General features: G+C 38.5%; 1 long non-coding RNA gene across 1 annotated transcript; it reads right to left on the reverse strand.

Annotated features, from left to right (window-relative positions):
- Positions 1-213: 213 nt before the first annotated feature.
- On the reverse strand, positions 214-1,432 carry LOC138904949 (uncharacterized). The gene is made up of 2 exons (XR_011413493.1): positions 1,295-1,432; positions 214-570 (listed from the first exon to the last, which is right to left on the reverse strand). It is a non-coding gene; the product is annotated as an uncharacterized lncRNA (long non-coding RNA).
- Positions 1,433-23,389: the final 21,957 nt, after the last annotated feature.

Here is a 23,389-nt window from a genome sequence, read left to right on the forward strand (position 1 = left end):
TTTCAAGGGAATGTGTTAGCGCCACAATCTTAAAAAGTATTAACATTTTGAAAAAAAAATGGAAGCAACTAATCATTAAAATAATGTCTTAGAAATACTTAAATGTTAAGATTTTCACTGGGACCACTCCATTAGGCCGTAAAATTTGATCCTACTGGATTTTTGATAGTCCAACACCATGCAAACACCTCAAAATGGGAACCCAAAAGAAATAAAAAAAGAAAAGCAAAGGGAATTGCAGTCGTAAAATCACAACTCGAATTCGTACAAGTTACATGAGTTTAAAAGTAGGACCAGTATGTTTTTTGTATAATAGATTAATGCCGTCTACTAAGTTACATGAAATGGAAAACAGGGAATCATGTTACAATATATTATGCAACCAACCAAACTTTTACAATTCTCTTCTATTTGACGTCCATCAGCTTTTCTTCTTAATTTCTGTCCCTGTTAATTTCAGTAACTGCAACCAAAGATGGGTGAATGATACGCCGCAAACCTCACCACAATCCTCATCTTTCTTGCTAGGCAAAAAGCTAACATTCCTTCCTTCAACCTTTAGCCAAAAAACTGCAGAAAATTATAGTAATTGTTAAAATATATCTCAATGACAGTCTCAGGATCAAGATATTACAATTCGAGCTACGTGGAAAAGCCCGAATTAAAGTGACATTATCTCAGTACTGTTGAGTTTTTCCTACTTCCTGCTAATTTTTTGAAAAGTTTAAAGAAATTGTTTTTCATTATATGTATACTTCACCTTAGAGAGTTATGTTGAATATATGTTTTTCGTTTTTGTGTAGCATAACTTTGTCCTTAAAGGTTTTTGATAATCCGTTATTTGAAAGTAAACAACTAGACTTTATTGTCTCGTCAAAATTTAGGTTTTTCGAGGAAATTTTAAGGTATGGAAAAGGAAGAAACGAATGAACAGATTATCACGTCTATTTTTCCGTCTCAAATTATCTGTCATAATTTTTAAAAATAGTTATCTCAAATTATTTGTGATATTAGAAGTTCAAAAGTAAATTAATTATTGTTTCCTATTCTATCCTTAATATTAATTGTTTTGAAGAATATAAATATAAATGAAGAAAGATTATATCTTAGGACATAAATAAGGATAAAATAATCAAGAAAATCTTTTCTATTTAATATTTTCTTAAAGAACGTGTAAAAGAGAAACACAGATGATTTGATACGGAACGAGTACATAATTTGAGACGGAACGAGTACGACTTATACATCTGACCTCGAAAAAACAAAAGTTCAAGAGAAGAGTGTAAGGACTTACAAAATCCAACCATTGTGAGAACGAGAAAAAAGGACAAAGGTTTTGAAGCCATATCAAAATGCTTTGCTTTTTGTGGTGGATAATTAGCAAAGGAAAAGGAATTGGACTAGGTATTTGATTATATTGATGTTCTTAATTATTTGTTTTTGCTCTATTTATAGCAATATTAAAGCCGAAAATCTTAACGAGCAGATTTGAACATATCATAGCACACTAGAGCAGTATCTAATTAGAAAAGAAATTAATTCATTACCTTGGCAAATTCTGTAAAAAAATCATTAGTTGTCTTCTTGTCTTTATATATCTAGTGTTTTGGATCTAATTTGTCATTTTCTTAAGTAGCATCTATTTTCTAAAAGAGGATTATGCTCCGTAATACATCATCACTAATTAAACATCACTACACCTTAATCACAATTTGGTTGGAGTCAGTTATATAATGTTTATATCGTTAATTACTTCAAGGATTCATGAAAATCCCAATTAGGAGGGCAAGGAACATTAAGCCCCAGTTTGATTCAATTTAAAACCTTTAAGTTTTAGAATTTATTGTGACAAATGAGATTCAACATAATGTAAACTTTAGGGGTTTGCCAACTAGAATATTAATATGATATATAGCAGGGATAATTTCATAGACCTTCCCTCTTGATTTTATCACACTGATTTTTTTTGTGGTTTATGATATTACGATCACATCCATTTATTTGATTTATTGGTAACAATTATTTAAATTTAATTTATTTTTAATGTATAAGGACATGATCCGACAATTTTGTCCTTTTCTAATATACCATTCAATGAAAAGTAAATGTGCTATACTGATTCATGCCCTGCCCTGATAATAATCAACTAAGAATGTAGAATTGAAGATTCATGGTACATTTAGATGCCAATTGACGTGTCGGGCATAGAAAAGAGTCCGGAGCCAAAGTATAATTTTTTTTTTTTTTTTTTTACTTAAAGCACAAAAATATGTGAAAAATCAATTGAGGACCATTTTATATATAACGTATTTTTTCAATGCGCTATATCTTAACGGCATGTTTGTCCGTTAAGATATAGCGCATGGGTTACATGCGCTAAATTTGAATTTTAAATTAGCGGGCAATATATATATACACAGGATACGCTATATAAGAAGTTGAAAAGACAGGTAGGTATAGCGCATCCAATACATGCGCTACACCTATATAAAATATCGGCCCCGTCTCTTTCCCCAACCAGACAGAAGCAGAAGTGAGAAAAAATGCCCCCCCTATTTTTTTTAACAAAAAACTCCATTGGAGCCCACCCGTCCCCCAAAAATTATATTTTCTCCGTATTTTAGCAAGCTAATACCGGATCCAAGGCATTGTCGTGTAGTGGATCTCGTCTATTGCTCGTTTCAGCCCTCAAATCATCAAATTTTTACATTACAAAATTTTTTAAATCGAGGTATTCCGACTTACTTTTTGGTAAAACTCTTGTATATAAAATGCTTATTAGTTGTTATTTACTGTGTTGTATGTTTTCTTTGTGATCGTTTTGCGATTTAATTTTTTTTTTGTATTTTATCCGGATTAGTTTATTTATGTGCTAAAATATTAGTAAAAATATATATTGTTATTTTATGAATAATTATTGTTATATGTAATTTTATTATTGTACGTATATTAATATGTGACTTTATTGTTGTTTAGTGCCCTTTAGTGTTATGTTGTACCCTTAATTGTTATGTCATGTCCTTTAGCGTAGTAAAACTGATAATAAATTTTAGCTTATGGTAGTTGACTTTGTTTATGGCCATTTAGAGTAGTGTTACTTTAGTACTCTTTAAGATCCCGTTGTGTAGAATAAAAACTACGTGCTCTCCTTAACAAACCCGGATAGAGTAATCAATTATGGATTTAATGTATTAGTAGATAATTATCAAATATTAGATATAAATCATAAAATAATCAGTTGACGTTACAAAAGAGACGTTGCCGGGAAATTTGGGCAAAATATGACAGTTAACAAACAAATCGTTACGAATGAAATAAATTTAATATTAAGTTTGTAGTATTTTTTATATGATTAATTATTGAATATATCTTGATTACTTATGAAATTTTAATATTTAATTGTAACGATCTGGCCGGTAGTTTTGAGAGTAATAGTCCCGATCCCCTATTAACTACTTTTTCCATATCTATTTTCTGCTATTGTGACTTGTCGGGAGGTTTCGTTTTGGTTTTTGGAGTATTTTGGGACACTTAGTCCCTAAATGGGAGCTTAAGTCTTAAAATTTGGACTGTAGTCGGAACAGTGTAAAGACCGCTCCGAAATAGAATTTTGTCAATTTCGTTAGCTCCGTTGGGTAATTTTGGGCTTAGGGGCGTGTCCAGATTGTGTTTTGGAGGTCTGTAGCTCAATTAGGCTTGAAATGACGAAAGTCGAATTTTTGGAGTTTTGGACCGGTAGTGGAATTTTTGATATCGGGGTCGGATTCTGATTCCGAAAGTTAGAGTAGGTCCGTAATGTTGATTTTAATTTGGGTGCAAAATTTGGGGTCAATCGAATGTGGTTTGGTTGGTTTCGGCATCAGTTGTCGAATTTGAAAGTTTCAAGTTCTTTATGTTTGAATCGGAGGATGATTCTTGATTTTAACGTTGTTTGAAGTGATTTGAGGGCTCGACTAAGTTCGTGTGGTATTTTAGGATTGACTGGTATGTTTGGTTGAGGTCTCGGGGGCCCCGGATGAGTTTCGGGGTGAGTTTTGAGCGAGTACGGGCTTTTCGACACTCTAATGTTGTTCTGGGGGTCTTTGGAAGTGCGGACCGCACATTTTGGGAGTGCTGAGGAAAAGGGAAGTACGTACCTCAGGGGAATTGTCACGACCCGAAATTCCCTCCTTCGGACCGTGATGACGCCTAACATTTCACTTGCTAGGCAAGCCAACGTTAGAATAATATTAACCAATTTTTAAATTATTAATAATCAAGGAAACAAAAGCGGAAAGCAAAGTTTGAAATATAGTGAATAATTCATAAAAATAACGGTGTCTAAATACCATCCCAGAATTGGTGTCACAAGTGCACGAGCTTCTAGAATAAATACAAATAAAGGTCTGAATAAAATAAAGCTGTCTGGAAATAAACACACAGCTAAAGTAAAATAGAAGGGGACTTCAGAACTGCGGACGCCATGCAGTTATACCTCAAGTCTCCTCTGGTAGCTGAAATCCGAGCAAGTCTATGGTACGCCGCTGGGACCAACTCCAAAATCTGCACAAGAAGTGCAGAGTGTAGTATCAGTACAACCGACCCCATGTACTGGTAAGTGCTGAGCCTAACCTCGACGAAGTAGTGACGAGACTAAGGCGGGTCACTTACATTACCTGTACGCAATATTAGTAATAACATCAATAATAGAAATAAATCAGGTTATTCGTTTATACTTATTGGAGCCAACTCAGCAGTCATAACCAATTTATCATTTCTATCAATTCTGTTGCAGCGTGCAACCCACTCTCACAATATATTCACATTCAATTCTTTTGCAGTGCGCAACCCGCTCTCACAATATATTCACATTCGGTTCTGTTGCGGCGTGCATCCCGCTCCTCCAATATATTCATTTTAATCAAGTCTGTTGCGGCGTGCAACCCGATCCCCCAATATATATATATATATATATATATATATATATATATATATATATATATATATATATATATATATATATATGTGTGTGTGTGTGTGTGTGTGTGTGTGTGTGTGTGTGTCGACTTTTAAATAAGTTTGTTGCGGCGTGCAACCCGATCCCCCAATATATATATATATATATATATATATATATATATATATGTCGACTTTTAAATAAGTCTGTTGCGGCGTGCAACCCGATCCCCCATATATATATATATATATATATATATATATATATATATATATATATATATATATATATATATATATATATATGTCGACTTTTAAATAAGTCTGTTGCGGCGTGCAACCCGGTCCTCCAATATGGACTTTTAATAAGTCTATTGCGGCGTACAACCCGATCCTCCAATATGGACTTTTTAATTAGTCTGTTGCGGCATGCAACCCGATCCTCCAATATATTCATTTCAATCAATTTTGTTGCGGTGTGCAACCCACTCCTCCAGTATATTCATTTACCAATTCTTATAGAAGAAATTTTTCCAATAAATGCAACAATTAATATGAAATTATAAGACAATAAGCATACAATAATTATGATTTAATCATGAATCAGACAATGTCAAATAGCAAATTATTATAGAAATCAAGGAGAAAATAGGCAGTTTAATATTTAATGTGCTAAATTTCAAATAACAATTAAAACACGTAATTCAAGTAACATGTAACAATTAATGCAGGAATTCAAGAATTAATATTTGACAAAGAATAGGAGAGAAACAATTATTATAATAATTAATTCATGATTTAAAATAATTTATGATTTTTCAAGTAATTATGTAAATAATTAATTTGACGACATATAGACACTCCTCACCTCGCCTATACGTCGCTCACATTCATTTCACATAGCAAATAATTTAAGGGTTCTATTCCCTCAAGTCAAGGTTAACCACGACACTTACCTCGCTTTGCAAATTTCAATCAATTACTCAACCACAACTTTTCCTTTTAAAATTGTCTCCAAAAGCTTCAAATCTATTCACAATCAATTCTATATACTCAATACGAATCATAGGAATTAATTCCATATGAATTTATAAAGTTTTCAAATAAAAATCCCAAATTCATTAAAATATTCGGCAGTGGGACCCACATCTCAAATCCCGGGAAAACTTACTAAATCCGAACTCGCATTCCGAGACGACTCCAACCATACAAAAATTATCCAATTTCGATGTCAAATGGACCTTCAAATCTTAAATTTTCGTTTTTGAAAGATTTTATAAAAATCTAATTTTTCTTCCATAAATTCACGGATTCATGATATAAATGAGTATGAAATCATGAAATATAATCAATATAGGATAAGTAACACTTAACCTAATGTTTTTCCGTAAAAATCGCCCAAAAATCACCTTACCCGAGCTCAAAAATGAAAAAGGGTTGAAAATGGGACGAATCCCATTTTTCAGAACTTAAGTTCCGTTTCTTGGACTTTTACCCTTCGCGAACGCGGTCAGTGCCTCGCGTTCGCGAAGCACAAATTTGTGCTGTCCCATTTTATACTTCGCGAACGCAAAGCTTGCCTAGCCTAGCCTTCGCGAACGCGAAGGCATTTATCTTGGCCAGCCTCTTTCCCTTTGTGAACGCGAGGCTTCGATCGTGAACGCGAAGCTTTGAATCTCAAGCCTTCGCGAACGCGGTCACTCTGTCACGAATGCGAAGCAAAAAATGTGTCAGCCCCAATTTGCTCTTCGCGTTCGCGAGAGTACCTTCGCGAACGCGAAGAAGAACACACCAGAAGCCTGAAGTCTGCAGAAAACCAGATTTCCTAAGTTCGAAATCATCCCGTTAACCACCCGAAACCTATCCGAGCCCTTGGGGCTCCCAAAAAAAAATGCACCAAGTCCTAAAATATCATACGGACTTGCTCGCGTGATCAAATCGCCAAAATAACACCAAGAACTACGAATCAAACACCAATTCAAAGGAAATTTTCAAGAAAACTTTAAAACTTATATTTTACAATCGGGCGTCCGAATCACGTCAAATCAACTTCGATTCTCACCAAATTCGGTAGATAAGTCATAAATATTATAGCGGACCTACACCGGGATCCGGATCCAAAATACGGACCCGAGGTCAATAAATCTAACATCAGTAATTTCTTAAAAATCATTAAGCTTTCAAGCTTTTAATTTTTTTTTATCAAAATTCCATAACTCGGGCTAGGGACCTCGGAATTTGATTCCGGATATACGCCCAAGTCCCAAATCACGATACGGATCTACCGGAATTGTCAAAATACTGATCCGGATCCGTTTTCTCAAAATGTTGACCAAAGTCAACTTAGTTGAGTTTTAAAGCTATATTTCACCTTTTAATCCATTTTTCACATTAAAACTTTCCGAAAAATTGTACGGACAATGCATGCAAGTCGAGGAATGATAAATGGTGCTTTTCGAGGTCTTAGAATATAGAATTACTTATTAAATTTAAAAATGACATTTTGGGTCATCACAGGAATTGTGTGGACCACACAATTTTGTGTGAGGCCGCACTTCAGGCCGTAGAGGAGTGTGCGAGCCACACTCAGGAACTCTCAGATTCGCTGGTCCAAATTCGGAAGCTTTTATCTTTTGATCTACGAGGAATCTTTGAGATGATTCAAAACGAAAGTTGTAGCCTTTCGTGTCTAGTTTCCTTAAAGAAGTCATCATTTGGACATCTGTAGAGAAAGTTATGGCCAAAATACTAAAGCCTGGCAGTGGAGTCACCAAGAGAGTGTGGCCGCACAATTTTTGTGCGACAGCAGGAGCTGGGATGTGCGGCCGCACTTGGAATTGTTCGGACCGCACATGGTGAGTTCAGAGAATGTACTATATAAACAAGGCTTAGGTTATTATTTCATTTTTGGACCTTGGGAGCTCGGTTTGAGACGATTGTTCGTGGGTTTTTCAAGAAATTCATCGGGGTAAGTGATTCTAACTCGGATTTGGTTAATATACATGAATATATCAATGATTTTATCATTTAATTAATACTTTGAGATGGAAATTTGGGAAAAATTGTAGAAACTTCATAAACCACAAATTGAGGATTTGAAGGTCGAGTTGTGATCGGAATTGGCTAATTTTGGTATGGTTGGACTCGTGAGTGAATGGGTGTTCATATTTTATGACTTTTACCCGATTTTGAGTTATGGGCCCGGGGAAGCTTTTTGGGCATTTTTCTAATTTCTTGCTTTAGCTTTGATTTCATTAGCTAGATTAGTTTCTTGGAGCTATATTTACGTTATGTAATTGATTTGGCTAGATTTGGGCCACTCAGAGCCAGATATTCGTGGGAAAGACATTGTGACTGATTGATTGAGCTTGGTTCGAGGTAAGTGGCTTGCCTAACCTTGCGTGGAGGAACTCCCCTTAGGATTTGGTATTGTTTGATATGTGAGCGCCGTGTACGTGAGGTGACAAGTATGTACACAGGCTATTTGTTGTAAAACCCCATTTTCACTAAGTCATAACCTGTTTCCCTTTATTTGAACTACACTAGCATATGTAATTATCCTGTTTATTTAGAATAGCATGCCTACGTGTTTTAACTGCCTATTTGAACTCTGTACAACATGTTTAGTGAAATTACGTGCTTTCCTTGACTTGAACTTAGTCTAAACTGTATATTTCTTGTTGTAACTATTAATTCTATTGGTTGAGATGCATATTTACTTTGGGACTACAGAATGGTATTCCGGGATATCCCACTGTATTGCATATTTACTTTGGGACTACGAAATGGTATTCCGGGAGATCTCCCTGTTCTGCATATTTACTTTGGGACTACAGAACGGTATTCCGGGAGATTCCCCTGCACATTTACATTTGGGACTACGAGACGGTATCTCAGGAGATCCCCTGTTGTTATCACTGTGTTCTGAGCTGTTGTCTTTCATTGATTCTATTCCTGTTAGATTTCCGTATTTACTTTTACTGTGATAATTCATTTTGCCTTATTTCATTATATTTATACCAGTAGGGCTCTGACCTGATCTCGTCACTACTCGACCGAGGTTAGGCTTGGCACTTACTGGGTACCGTTGTGGTGTACTCATGCCCTTTCCTGCACATATTTTTTTGTGTGCAGATCTAGGTTCATCGTACCAGCCTCATCACTAGTTGCCGTCACTGCTGCTTATTGGAGACTTCAAGGTACATCTGCCCGCACCCGCAGATCCTCGGAGTTCCCCTCTATCCCCCTACGTTTATTTTTTTTCTCTTTTTGTAGAAATGATGTATAGAACAGATAAGACTTCTTAGTAGCTTGTGACTTGCGGGTTTCCGGGTTTTGGGAATTGTTTGGTACATTTCAAAGGTGATAATTGTATATGCTGAATGGCATTTAGTTGCGTATTAGATATTTGTTACTGTTATGGTTTATGTTCAAGTTTTTATCTTATTTCTGCAAAGTGTTAGGCTTACCTAGTCGTAGAGACTAGGTGCCGTCACGACAACTCACAGAGGGATAAATTGGGCCATGATATTAATTCTGTTATAATTCAAAAATGTAACGACCCGACCGATCATTTTGAGAATTTAAGTCCCGTTCGGTGGTATAAGGTCTTGAGCATCTTCTTATTATGTGTATTGACTTGCGTGCGCAGTCAATTTCAGTTACCGGATGATTCAGAGTCAAATCGGAAGAAGGATTCAAGTTTTGGAAGCTTAAGCGGTAAGAGTTGACCGAAATTTGACTTTTGAGTAAACGGCTCCGTAATGGGGTTTGGATGATTTCAACAGCTTCGTATGGTGATTTTGGACTTAGGCGTGCATCCGGATTTGGAGGTCCGTCGGATAATTAGGAGAATTTTGGCGAAAGTTGGAAAAGTTGAAGTTTTGAAGGTTGAGAGGTTTGACCAATAGTTGACTTTGGTGATATCGAGGTTAGAATACAATTCTGAGAGTTGGAATAACTCCGTTATGTCATTTGGGACTTGCGTGCAAAATTTGACGTCATTCCGGGTTGATTTGATAGGTTTTAGCATGAGTTTTTGAAGTTGGAAGATTTGAAAGTTCATAAGTTCGATTCATGGCGTGAATTGTAGTTTCAGCATTGTTTGATGTAATTTGAGACCCCAAGAGAGTCTGTGTTAGGTTATAGAAATTGTTTGAGTGTTTAGACGGGGTCCCGGGGGCCTCGGGTGTGTTTCGAATGGGCTACGGGCCAAATTTCTCCTATTTTTGTACTGCTGGTTTCTGCCATCTGGTTTCCTTAATCGCTTTCGCGTCACTTCTTCCGCGTTCACGTAGTGCAATTTGTGGAGAATGAATTATTGTTCTCCGCGTTCGCGTGATTCCATTCGCGATCGCGTTCACACCCGTCTCTTTGTCTTCGCGTAGCTTAGTTTCTGGGCCATCAATTTCCTTATTCGCGATCACATATGTTTGTTCGCGATCGCGTAGCACTAATTCCGGGTAGTAATTATTTCTTCTCTGCATTCGCTTGCTTGTCTTCGCGTTCGCGAAACACTTCTTGGCAGCCTCATTTTTCTTCTTCGCGAATGCAATCCTTCCTCCGCGTTCGCGATGCATAATCATATGTGGAGAATATAAGATCTTCAAATCGAGGCTTAGGCCATTTTTATCATATTTTGACTTGTAGAGCTCGGTTTTGAGCGATTCTTTGTTGGGTTTTCAAGCAAATCGACTGGGTAAATGTTCTTCACCAAGAATTTATTTTATTCCATGATTTTTTCTTTATTTTTTATCATTTAATTTGTATTTTGAGTTGAGGAAAATGGAGGTTTTTGAAGAAAATTTTCAAAATGAAAAATCATGATTTGAGGGACGAATTGATATCGAAAATTGATAATTTTAGTTTGGTTGAACTCGTATCGGAATGGTGTTCGGGTTTTTTGAAATTTGTCGGGTTCCGAGGTACGGGCCCGCGGGTCGACTTTTGAGTCAATTTTTAGATTTTTATAAGGATTGAGGCTTTATGGTCCAGAATAGTTTCTTATGAGTTTTATTTGTGCTTTGAAGTTATTATGGTTAGATTTGAGCCGTCCGGAGGTCATTTCACCCGAGAAGTTCATTTTAGAGTATTAATCTGTCTTCTTTGAGGTAAGTATCTTGCCTAACTTCGTGTGGGGGAACTACCCCTTATGATTTGAGTCTTCTATGCTAATTGTAGTCCGTCTATGCGAGGTGACGAGTACTGCTCAGACTTATTTGTGGAAAATTGGCCTTTTAGGGTTCTTAGGTCCTTGTATTCACTGATTATGCAGTTGTTATGTTATGAATACGTCTTTTAATTACTAGTTTCACATCTACCTGCTTTAATTAGAATTAATTGCTTCATGATCCACTCTTGTTGCTTATTTGATTCTTCAGTGCCTTAATTGAAATTGGTATCTCTTATATTTCCATGTTATCCTTTCCTAACTGCTTATCTTTATTTGAAGTTATAATTATGTCTTATGTAATTATTCACCCTTAATTGAGGCTAAGATTATCTTTCTGCTGCTTATCCTTATTGAATTTGTTGTATCTCTTTCCTAATTGCCCAACCTTAAAAGAAGTTAGATATCCTATAATTTAGTTGACTGTATATTTGGAATTATTCGACTTGTGTTAGCTCCCTCGTTGTCGAAATGTATATTGTGGACCGTTGTTACATAGTATTTTCTTTCTTGTTGAGTTGTTCTTATTATGACTAGTATTCTCTATTGTGGCTACTCCTTGTGACATAGTTCCTCCGCTTCTTTGAGTTCTGGAATCTTTGAGTTGACTTATTTGTCGTACCCTTATATTATTGTCATTGTTGCTGTTGTACTTGTTGTTGTGATGCACGAAGTTTCTGCCGTGCAGTTGTTGTTATTGTGATGCACGAGGTTTCTGCCGTGCGAGTGTTATTGGGTTGCACGAGGTTTTTGCCGCACTATTGTTAATATTAATATTTGCACATCCGGCGTGACAAGGCGGGCTCTCTCTCTCTATATATATATATGTGTGTGTGTGTGGGTTGCGCATGTGGCGAGACAAGGTGGGAACATTTTTATGCACGTGTGGCGAGACAAGGCGGGTACTTACTATACTATTTCACATGTGGCGAGACAAGGTGGGCTATGTCAGGGATTGATTTATGATGACTTGTGATGACCTGGGGGCATTCTTGTTGTTGATGTTTGCGTAGTGGTATGCTTACGTGTTTGAGTTTTATCTTGTGGAAAGTTATGAGAAAATATTCTACGTATTGTCCATTTCTTTTCCTATACTTACTAGTTGGCATGAACCATGTTAGGCACTTGCACAAGCATACACGTAGTTGATAGCTCTTATCGGTAAACAGGTTTTCTTGATATTGCTGAGTATAGATGCACACCCTTGTTACTTGCCTTCTATGTGAGAATGGCTCTATTTGGCATGTGAGTCATCAGTGCGGTTATGAAGTGTAATGAGGGCACATGATGCCTGTCACGACCCCAAATTCCCTCCGTAGGATGTCGTGATGGCACCTAGTCTCTAAGACTAGGTAAGCCTATCAATGCAGAATAATAATAGCTATCTAAATAAATAAACTAGAATTCGAATAATTACAACTCCCAAAACCCGGTAGAAATAAGTCACAAGCTTTTAAGAATTTATCCTCAATGTGTGTGTGTATATATATATATATATATATATATCAAGGTCTAAATAAAAATAAGGAAGCAACATAATAATGATAGAAGGGGACTCCGGAGTCTGCGAACGCTGGCAAATATACCTCGAAGTCTCCGTGCACAGGTAATTTACTGATGTTTGGGCTAGTAAGATGTACCTGGATCTGCACAAAAAGATGTACAGAAGCGTAGTATGAGTATACCACAGCGGTACCTAGTAAGTGCCAAGCCTAACCTCGGTAGAGTAGTGACGAGGTCAGGTCAGGCCCTACTAGAAAATAAATAATGGCATGGTAAAATGTTTAACAATATAATAAGATAACATGACAATGGAAATGAGTCTAGTAGTATGTCACCATTTAATTACACCAAATAATGGCAATTAATACCTCGCGGAAACAAAACATAATTCTTTTCAACTTTAAGAAAATCACAACAATAATCAAAGGCAACTGCGGCCATAAATCAATATCAACAAGGGCGCTCCCGAGGTACCGCCTCGTAGTCCCAAATCATAAATAAATTCACAATATTTTATTTCCTTATATCACCGCGGGAGCCTTCACAATTTATTTTAAAGAAAATATTTTTTCCCAAAATAGCACCTCGCATTTTAGCCACCCTTATCACACCGCATGACTTCTAGTAGTTTCCCCTACTAGCCACGCGTATCAAGCTACCCTTATCTCACCGCATGCGTTTCAATACCCAGACCTTATACCACCAGATGCGTATCAATATCACAATATATCACAATTTGCACCTCAAGTGCCCAAATATTTTAATTTTCCAAAATAAATCAACAACAATATTTTTCCATAATAAAGAGCTCACGGCACATGCCAAAAGCATTCAACAATAATATTTTTTCACAATAAAGAGCTCATGGCTCCATCACAATTAGTACGAAAATCTCACAAAATATTCAGCAAATATAATAATTCACAAATTTACTACCTTGTTTTAAATATCAAAATTTTAAATGTAAAATACTTCATTTTTAATAATATTTGAAATTAAAGAAATTCCACCTTTAATAAATATACCAATAAAAGAAACCAAATTTCAGCTAACAGGTAAAAATAATTAGTAAGAGAAGGTAAAACAAATTTAAAGTATATAAATCAAATCAATGATGGAGAATATAACAAGATTTAATAATTTAATTAATATGCAACAGTGATCTACACAATTTTAAAAACATAATCTTTTACATTTAGCCCATGTACACACTCGTCACCTCGTGTACACGACTTTCAACACATTTTAATTTCAATCCTAGGGGAAATTCCCCCTACACAAGGTTAGACAAGTCACTTACCTCGACTTGCTCCAATTTAACCAAGTAGTATGCCTTTTCTTCGATTTTCCGACTCCGTTCGACTCATATCTAGTCATAATTAATTTTTTGGCGAAACTCACAAAATCCGACAATCCATTCAATTACGAGTCCAACCATACCAGTTTCACTCAAATCCGACTCTGAATCGACACCGAAATCTCAAAAAATCATTTCTATAAGATTTCTAAATGTTTTCCAAATTTCAATCTCAAAACACTAATTAAATGGTGAAAACAATGATATATTCGTGTATATAGACCAAATTCAAGTTAGAATCACTTACCCCAATTTTTTCCTTGAAAATCTATCAAAATCGCCTCTGCTCAAGCTCCAATGTGTCAAAAATGGTGAATGGGACATAGTCCCCTCCTTTATAATTCTGCCCAAGCAGCCCTCGATCATGGCCTCGATCCTGGGTGTCGATCGTGCCTTCGATCATGGCCCTCGAACATGGGCCTTCGATCATGGCTTCGATCCTGAGCCTCGTCCCTGGCCTTTGACCCTGGGCTCGATATCTGGGCTCGATTTCTGGGCTTCGATTTCTGCATTTCCACCAGAAAAAAATTGCAGCAGCTTTTGCAGCAGGTGTTTAAGTCCAACTTTTGATCCGTTAACTATCCGAAACTCACCCGAGGCCATCGGGACCTCAACCAAATACACCAACAAGTCCTAAAACATCATACGAGCTTATTTGAAACCTCAAATAACATCAAACAACACTAAAATCACAAATCACTCCACAATTCAAGCTTAATGAATTTTAAAACTTTCAATTTCTACAAACGACGTCGGAACCTCTCAAATCAAGTCCGATTGACCTCAAATTTTGCACGCAAGTCATAAATGACATAACGGAGCTATGGAAATTTTCGAAACTGGATTCTGACTCCGGTATCAAAAAGTCAACTTCCTAGTCAAACTTTCAAACTTAAATTCCTATTTTAGCCATTTCAAGCCTAATTTAACTACGAGCTTCCAAATAAAATTTCGAACACGCTCCTAGGCCCAAAATCACCATACGGAGCTATTGGAACCGTCAAATCCCGATTCCAGGGTCGTTTTCTCAAAATGTTGACTGAAGTCAAACTTAACATTTTAAGGTCAATTTAAGGAACCAAGTGTTTCGATTTCAACCTGAACACTTCCAAATCCGAACCAACTATCCCCGTAAGTCATAAATTAATAAAAGCACATACGGGGAGTTTTATTTAGCGGATGAGGTTCTAAAAGTCAAAATGACCGGTTGAGTCATTACATTCTCCACCTCTTAAACAAATGTTCATCCTCGAACGTGCATAGAATTATACCTGGAGTGGTGAAAAATGTGGATAACAATTGCACAACTCATGCCCAGTCTCCCAAGTCGCCTTCTCGACCGGATGACCCCTCTACTGAACCTTCACGGAAACAATGTTCTTTGACCTCAGCTTTCGAACCTGCCTGTCCAAAACAACCACTGGTTCCTTAACATAAGATAGATCCTTGTTTAATTGAACTGAACTAAAGTCTAACACATGAGACAGACCACCGTGATACTTCTGGAGCATAGAATCATGGAATACCGAATGAACTGCAGAGAGAATAGGTGGTAGTGCAAGTCTGTAAACCACCTCTCCAACTCTTTCAAGAATCTCAAAAGGCCCAATATACCTAGGGCTCAACTTGCCCTTCTTCCCAAACCTCTTCATACCCTTTATAGGCGAAACCCGGAGCAGGACCCGCTCACCAACCATGAATGCAACATCACGAACCTTCCGATCCACATAACTCTTCTGTCTAGATTGGGCTGTACGAAGTCGATCCTGAATCAATTTAACCTTTTCCAAGGCATCCTGAACCAAGTCTGTACCCAATAGCCTAGCCTCACCCAGTTCGAACCAACCCATTGGAGACCGGCACCGCCTACTATATAAGGCCTCATACGGAGCCATATGAATGCTCGACTGATAACTGTTGTTGTAAGCAAACTCTGCAAGTGGTAAGAACTGATCCCAAGCACCCCCAAAATCTATCACACACGCACGAAGCATATCCTCTAGTATCTAAATAGTGCGTTCGAACTGCCCGTCCATCTGAGGGTGAAATGCTGTACTCAAGTCTACCCGAGTACCCAACTTACACTGTACTGCCCTCCAGAACCGTGATGTAAATTGTGTACCCCGGTCAGAGATGATAGATACCGGTACGCCGTGAATTCTAAAATCTCGCGAATATAGATTTGAGCCAACTGCTCGGAAGAGTAGGTAGTCATCACAGGAAGGAAATGAGATGACTTGGTCAGCCTATCCACAATCACCCAAATTGCATCAAACTTCCGCTGAGTCCGTGGAAGTCCAACAACGAAATCCATAGTGACTCGCTCCCATTTCCGTTTTGGAATCTCTAACTTCTGAAGCAATCCACCCGGTCGCTGATGCTCATATTTCACTTGTTGACAATTTAGACATCGAGCTACATACTCCACTATGTCTTATTTCATTCGCCTCCACCAATAGTTCTGTCTCAAGTCCTGATATAGCTTTGCTGCACCTGGATGAATAGAGTACCGCGAACTCTGAGCCTCCTGGAGAATCAACTCACGCAAACCATCTACAATAGGCACATATAGCCTGCCCTACATCCGTAATACATCGTCATCTCCAATAGTGACTTCCTTAGCATCACCGTGCTGAGCTATATCCTTTAGGACAAGCAGATGGGGGTCATCATAATGATACTCTCTGATACGATCATAAAGAGAAGACTAAGAAACCACACAAGCCAAAACTCGGCTCGGCTTGGAAATATCCAACCTGCCAAAATGGTTGGCCAAAGCCTGAACATCCAAGGCTAAAGGCTTCTCTGCTACCGGTAATTATGCTAAGCTTCCCAAACTCTCCGCCTTACGACTCAAGGCATCGACCACTACATTGGCCTTCCCAGGATGATAGAGAATGGTGATATCATAATCCTTAAGCAACTCCAACCATCTCCGCTGCCACAAATTAAGATTCTTCTGTTTAAACAGATGCTGTAAACTCCGGTGATCGGTGTAAACCTCACAATGGACACCGTACAAATAATGCTTCCAAATCTTCAAGGCATGAACAATAACTGCTAACTCAAGGTCATGGACTGGATAATTCTTCTCATGTACCTTTAACTGTCCAGACGCGTAGGCAATCACCCTATAGTCTTGCATCAACACTGTGCTGAGACCAATACGCGATGCATCACAAAACACAGTATAAGACCCTAAACCTGTAGGTAATACTAATACTGGGGTTGTAGTCAAAGTTGTCTTGAGCTTTTGGAAGCTCTCCTCACATTCCTCGGTCCACCTGAATGGAGCACCCTTCTGGGTCATTTTGGTCATAGATGCAGCAATAGAAGAGAAACCCTCTACAAATCGACGATAATGCCCTGCCAAACCAAGGAAACTCTGGATCTCCATAGTTGAGGATGGTCTGGACCAACTCTGCAATGCCTCAATCTTTTTCGGATCTACCTTGATCCCCTCGCACGAAATTATATGACCCAAAAAATCCCACTGAATCAAGCCATAATTCACACTTTGAAAAATTTGCATATAACTTCTTTTCTCTCAAAGTCTGAAGCACAGTCCTCAGGTGTTGTTCATGATTTTCCCAACTCCGGGAATACACCAGAATGTCGTCAATAAACACTATGACGAAAGAATCAAGATAGGGCTAAAATATACTATTCATTAAGTGTATAAATGATGCTGGGGCATTGGTTAGCCCGAATGACATTACAAGGAACTCATAATGACCATACCGAGTCCTAAAAGCAGTCTTCGGGATATCTGGCTCCCGAATCTTCAACTGATGATAGACTGAATGTAAGTCAATTTTAGAGAATACCCTGGTACCCTGAAGCTGATCAAATAGGTCATCAACACGTGGCAATGAATACCCGTTCTTCACTGTAACCTTATTCAACTGGCGGTAATCAATACACATCCGCATAGAACCATCCTTCTTCTTTACAAATAAGACAGAAGCACCCCAAGGTGATACACCGGGCCGAATGAAGCCCTTATCATACAATTCCTGTTACTGTTCTTTTAGTTCTTTCAACTCTGTCGGGGCCATACGATATGGTGGAATAGAAATGGGCTGAGTTCCCGATAACAAATCAATGCCAAAGTCAATATCCCTGTCGGGTGGCATACCCAGAAGATCCGCTGGAAATACATTAGGAAAATTCCTTACTACAGGAACTGACTCCACGGTAGGAGTATCAATACTAATATCTCTCACATAGGCCAGATACGCATCACACCCCTTCTCAACCATTCTTTGAGCTTTAATAAATGAAACAACCCTGCTAGGAATATGATCCGAGGTACCTCTCCACTCTAGCCGCGGTAGATCTGGCATAGCCAACGTCACCATCTTGGCGTAACAATCAAGAATAGCGTGATAGGGTGACAACCAGTCCATGCCCAAAATAATATCGAAATCCACCATACTAAGCAATAATAAATCAGCTCTGGTCTCAAAACCACTGATAATAATTAAACACGACTGGTACACGCAGTCCACAATAATAAATTCACCCACGGAGGTAGACACATAAATAGAAGAACTCAAGGAATCACGTGATACACCCAAATACGGGGCAAAATAAGATGACACATTAGAATAAATGGAGCCTAGATCAAATAAGACTGATGCATCTTTATGGAAGACTAGAATAATACATGTGATTACAAAATCGGATGCAATGACCTCTGTCCTAGCAAGAAAGGCATAATATCTGGCCTGACCTCCCCCTCTAGGGCGACCTCTACCTGTCCAACCTCCACCTCTAACTGGCTGTGCAGGTGGAGTGGCAACTGGTGCAGTATTCTTGGCTTGAGAAGCCTGGGGGCCCTGTGGAATAGGTGGGGCTTGAGAAATCTTTGGAGGTGCACCCCTCCTAAATCTGGGGCAATCTCTAATAATATGGCGAGCGTTACCACACTCAAAAAAGACCTCGGAGGACGTGTCTGCTGGGACTGGCTCGGGCTTGATCGACTAGACTGCCTGCTGAAAGCACCCCGTACAGGAGGTATAGTAGACACTAGCAGTGCATAATATTGAACCTGAGGTCTAGGAGTAGCCGGAATACCACTGGAAGCTGGAAGTGCTGAATGAGTAGGATGACTCACATAACCTCTACCATGACGGGATGCAACTGGGGCACGAGAATTATTATATGTGCCAGAATCTCTTGGTCTCTTAGCTTCCCTCTCCCGAGCCCGCATACCTTCCAATATCCTAGCAATTGACACCACTTGTTGGTATGTGATGTCCATCTCTAGCTCTTGGTCCATACTGAATCTGATACTAGGGTGGAGACCCTCAATAAATCTACGAACCCGCTCTCGAACAGTAGCAACTAAGGCTGGTGCATGCCTAGCCAAATCACTAAATCGGACCGCATACTCTAACATGGTCATAGAACCCTGGTGCAGATGCTCAAAATCTGCGTGCCATGCATCTCTAAGACTCTGAGGAACATATTCCCTTAAGAACATATCTGAAAATTAGTCCAAGTGAGTGAAGATGCCTCAGCGGGACTATCCAACTCATATGCCCGCCACCACTAGTAGGCTGCTCCTCTAAACTGGAATGCCGTGAAAGAAACCCCACTGGAATCCACAATACCCATAGTAGGAAGGATACAGTGACATTCCTCCAGAAAACTCTGAGCATCCTCTGAAGCTAAACCACTGAAAGTGGGAGGGTGATACTTCTTGTACCTCTCGAGCCTGAGTTGCTCCCCCTCTGAAACTGCTGTCCTAATCTCAGGCCGAACTAGGGCAACTGGTTGCACGGGTATAACCTACGGGGAATGGTCAACTTTGGCCCGTGGCTCTAGAGTACGGGCGGCGGAAGTCTGTGCTCCTCCCCCGTCCTGAGATGTGGCAGGAGCAAGTGGAATTAACCCTGCCTGAGCTAGAGTGCCAAACATGCTCAAAAACTTGGCAAGAGTCTCCCAAAGTGCAGGAGTAGTAACATGCATCTCAGGAGCCTGTTCTCCAACCGGAGTTACTAGTGGCTCTGGTGCAGCAGCTCGTGCAGGTGCTCTGGCTGCACCATGTGGTCTTCCTCGGCTTCTGCCCTGACCCTAGCCTCTTGCGGCTCCAACAGGGGGCGGGGGTATCTGATCATCGGATCCAGTTGTGTGTGTCCTTACTATCTGTGAGAAAATAGAAAGATAATGGTTTAGAACTTTGAAGTTAACGATTGTGCACGATAAGGTATCAAAGAAGTGAATATTTTTCCTAACAGTTCCATAGCCTCATAAAGATAAGTACAGATGTCTACGTACCGATCCGCAAGACTCTACTAAACCTGCTTGTGACTCATAACACCTATGAACCTAGAGCTTTGATCCCAACTTGTCACGACCCCAAATTCACTCCGTAGGATGTCGTGATGGCACCTAGTATTTAAGACTAGGTAAGCCTATCAATGCGAAATAATAATAGCTATCTGAAATAAATAAACTACAATTCAAATAATTACAACTCCCAAAACTTGGTAGAAATAACTCACAAGCTTTTAAGAATTTATCCTCAATGTCTATATATATCAAGGTCTAAAGAAAAATAAGGAAGCAACATAATAATGATAGAAGGGGACTCCGGAGTTTGCGAACGCTGGCATATATATCTCGAAGTCTCCGTGCACAGGTAACTCATTGATGTTTGGGCTGGTAAGATGTACCTGGATCTACACAAAAATATGTGCAGAAGCGTAGTATGAGTACACCACAGCGGTACCCAGTAAGTGCCAAGCCTAACCTCGATAGAGTTCTGATGAGGTCAGGTCAGGCCCTTCTGGAAAATAAATAATGGCATGGTAGAATGTTTAACAATATAATAAGATAAAATGACAATGGAAATGAGTCAAGTAGTATGTCTCCATTTAGTTACACCAAATAATGGCAATTAATACCTCGCGAAAATAAAACAGAATTCTTTTCAACTTTAAGAAAATCACAACAGTAATTAAAGGCAATTGTGGCCATAAATCAATATCAACAAGGGCACTCCCGAGGTACCGCCTCGTAGTCCCAAATCATAAATAAATTCACAATATCTCATTTCCTTATATCACCGCGGGATCCTTCACAATTTATTTTAAAGAAAATATTTTTTCCGAAATAGCACCCCGCGTTTTAGTTACACTTATCACACAGCATGACTTCTAGTAGTTTTCCTCTATTAGCCACTCGTATCAAGCCACCCTTATCTCACTGCATGTGTTTCAATACCCAGACCTTATACCACCGCATGCGTATCAATATCACAATATATCACAATTTGCATCTCAAGTGCCCAAATATTTCAATTTGCCAAAATAAATCAACAACAATATTTTTCCATAATAAAGAGCTCACGGCTCATGCCAAAATCATTCAACAATAATATTTTTTCACAATAAAGAGCTCACGGCTCCATCACAATTAGTACAAAAATCTCACAAAATATTCAGCAAATATAACGATTCACAAATTTACTATCTTGTTTTACATATCAAATTTTTAAATGTAAAATACTTCATTTTTAATAACATTTAAAATAAAAGAAATTCCACCTTTAATTAATACACCAATAAAAGAAACCAAGTTTCAGCTAACAGGTAAAAACAATTGGCAAGAGATGGTCAAACAAATTTAAAGTATATAAATCAAATCAATGATGGAGAATATAACAAGATTTAATAATTTAATTAATATGCAACAGTGATCTGTACAATTTAAAAAATATAATCTTTCACATTTAGCCTGTGTACACACTCGTCACCTCGTGTACACGACTTTCAACACATTTCAATTTCAATCCTAGGGAAAATTTCCCTACACAAGGTTAGACAAGTCACTTACCTCGACTAGCGCCAATTTAACCAAGTAGTATGCCTTTTCCTCATTTTTCCGACTCGATCGACTCATATCTAGTCATAATTAATTCGATGTAGTCAACAAAAATTGTAGAATCAATTCCATAAGAAAATACTATATTTTTTCAATAAAATCCGAAATTAGTTCAAAAATCGCCTGTGGGGCCCACGTCTCGGAATTCGGTAAAACTCACAAAATTCGACAACCCATTTAATTACGAGTCCAACCATACCAGTTTCACTCAAATCCGATTTCGAGTCGACACCTAAATCTCAAAAATTTGTTTTTATGAGATTTCTAAAAGTTTCCCAAATTTCAATCTCAAAACACTAATTAAATGGTGAAAACAATGATATATTCATGTATATTGACCAAATCCGAGTTAGAATCACTTAACCCAATATTTTTCCTTGAAAATTTATCAAAATCGCCTCTGCTCAAGCTCCAATGTGTTAAAAATGGCGAATGGGACTAAGTCCCCTCCTTTATAATTCTGCCTAGGCAGCCCTCGATCATGGCCTCGATCTTGGGCCTCGATCGTGGCTTCGATCATGGCCCTCGAGCCTGGGCATTCGATCATGGCCCTCGAGCCTGCCTTCGATCATGGCCCTCGAGCCTGCCTTCGATCATGGCCTTCGAGCATGACTTTGATCATGGCCCTCGAGCCTGGGCCTTTGATCATGGCTTCGATCCTGATCCTTGTCCCTGGCTTCGACCCTGGGCTCGATTTCTGGGCTTCGATTTCTGCATTCCCAGCAGAAGAAAATTGAGCAGCTGTTTAAGTCCAACTTTTGATCCGTTAACCATCCGAAACTCACCCGAGGCCCTCGAGACCTCAACCAAATACACCAGCAAGTCCTAAAACATGACACGAACTTATTTGAAACCTCAAATCACATCAAACAATACTAAAATCACAAATCACACCCCAGTCCAAGCTTAATGAACTTTGAAACTTTCAATTTCTACAAACGACGCCGGAACCTATCAAATCAAGTCCGATTGACCTCAAATTTTGCACGCGAGTCATAAATGATATAACAGATCTATGAAAACTTTCGGAACTGGATTCCGACTCCGGTATCAAAAAGTCAACTCCCTGATTAAACTTCCAAACTTAAATTTTTATTTTAGCCATTTCTAGCCTAGTTTAACTACGGACTTCCAAATAAAATTACGAACACGCTCCTAGGCCCAAAATCACCATACGGAGCTATTGAAACCGTCAAATCCCGATTTCGGGGTCGTTTTCTCAAATTGTTGACCGAAGTCAAACTTTGCATTTTAAGGCCAACTTAAGGAACCAAGTGTTCCGATTTCAACTCGAACACTTCCAAATCCCGAATCAACCATCCCCGCAAGTCTTAAACTAATAAAAGCACATACGCGGAGTTTTGTTTAGAGGAACGAGGTTCTAAAAGTCAAAATGACCGGTTGGGTCATTACAATGCTCATTGTTAGGGTTTAGGTATTGGGACTCGTGAGTTGTGAATAATATGAGGTTCGGTACCTCGTGGAGTTTATTGACTAACACTTGGTGTGAAAGTGGTTGTTTTCATTTAGTT

The sequence above is a fragment of the Nicotiana tomentosiformis genome, chromosome 2 (assembly GCF_000390325.3).
Source record: "Nicotiana tomentosiformis chromosome 2, ASM39032v3, whole genome shotgun sequence".
Classification (NCBI taxonomy): Eukaryota; Viridiplantae; Streptophyta; class Magnoliopsida; order Solanales; family Solanaceae; genus Nicotiana; species Nicotiana tomentosiformis.